This window comes from Panthera onca, chromosome X (assembly GCF_046562875.1).
Source record: "Panthera onca isolate mPanOnc1 chromosome X, mPanOnc1 haplotype 2, whole genome shotgun sequence".
NCBI classification, from domain to species: domain Eukaryota; kingdom Metazoa; phylum Chordata; class Mammalia; order Carnivora; family Felidae; genus Panthera; species Panthera onca.
In genome coordinates this window covers 73,519,440-73,521,032 of record NC_138357.1, presented here as the reverse complement: position 1 = coordinate 73,521,032, position 1,593 = coordinate 73,519,440, and the positions used below count along the sequence as shown (strand labels likewise).

The window sequence follows — 1,593 nt, the reverse complement described above, 5'->3', positions numbered from 1 at the left end:
GGGCACATGGGGGAAAAAATACTATTTGTATGGCAAAATGGGATAAGGGGAGATTGGGTCACCTCAGACCTCACTAGGCCTTTCTGAGAGCTGAAAGGGTGAATACCTCATCAGACCTGTAATCTATTTGGCACAATAGTAGAGAAGCTTTGTCCCCAAACACTGCTGGGATCCCAACATGCACCAGAGCTAGTCACTAGCTGGGAAAGAAAACTCCAGAGCCCCACTTTGGCCCTTCCCCTCTTTCCTAGGGCTCTCAGTTTGCCATACTGTCTTGGTGACCCAGCATGCTTGGTCCACCAGCTAGGTTGAGAAGCCACAGGGTAAGCGGTCCAAGGACATTGTGGGGCCCACCAAAAACCTATAGCCTTCTCCAGGTACAGTTGGCCACCCTTCCTCCCTCACCTCCTGGACTCATTCATATACCCAACTCCTTCACCCTCTGTTCTGTCTTTATTCTCTTTTTTTTTTTAATAATGTAAAATATGTGAGCTTTATTATATGTTAAAGAAAATAAAAATAGTATGACCCAAAATTTATTTGTTAAAGTTACAATAAAATACTCTCCAATGCATACAAAATTGCAAAATAACTGATGTTTTTTCAATAAAGATTCCAGATATAATATTTACTGACAAGATAAAACAAAGGTACGTTTAATGACTTTTGTTCTGTGTTAAGGTCACCTTATTGAACGATACATCATGAAATCAATAGTTGTACATCTAGGAAATTTGCCAATGGAGCTCTCTTCCACTGGTGTGTATATTTTAATTTGTCTCATGTGGGTGTCTCTTCCATTTTGGTGATTGGCTAGAACAGCAATCTGTATCATGAATGTGCGAGTGGGCTTCTTATGATTATCAGTTAAGGGAACGTGAATCCAGCCACTTAGTTCCACCAATTCAAGTTGCTGAATTTCTTGAAGATTGTGAAAATTATTTCCTACTCTGACCGAGATCTTGCTTGGAGTATAGCTTTCATCAGATTTGTAGTCTGCATAAATACATAATGTCTTCACTGTTGTTTTTCTTCTGAATTGGATGTTTACTAAATGAGGCTGGGAGCCATCTGATTGCCAGTAAGTTTCAAGATTGTCATCTCGTAACTGATCCACTCCAAATCCTGTTTTGCACGATGAGAGTGACCAAACAGCTTGTGACCCAATTTCCCGTACTGTTCCAGTCCTTTCCAACTGCTTAGGGTCAGCACCAGGAGGTGTCTTGTTTGGTGTGGTCATTTTTAAAATATTCTTTTTAAGATACCCTGCAGCTCGGTGCCACTCCCACTCAGGACAGCCCGGCTTTCCCACAGATGTTAATTTCTGTTCTGTCTTTATTCTCAGCTGATGGCTGCACCATCCTGACATGCTGCCTCCTTCCAGCCACCACCTGTCCTTTGGGCCCCAAATCCTATCTCCTCCCTGCCAGTCAGGTGGATCACAGGAAGCCAATCTGCTGACCAAGATTTCAAAGACTCCATGGCTGCCACCTACCTAAGTGCAGGAAGAGGAGCCTAGGGCACCAAGGAAAGCCACCCAAGCTCTGCCTGATTGGGCTAGTTAGGGTAAGATCTAGCTCTGCTTTGCAGGCC

General features: G+C 43.4%; 1 pseudogene; it reads right to left on the bottom strand.

The window, feature by feature from the left end:
• Positions 1-482: 482 nt before the first annotated feature.
• Positions 483-1,316, bottom strand: LOC145714640 (anaphase-promoting complex subunit 10 pseudogene; annotated as a pseudogene).
• Between the last annotated feature and the right edge of the window lie 277 nt (positions 1,317-1,593).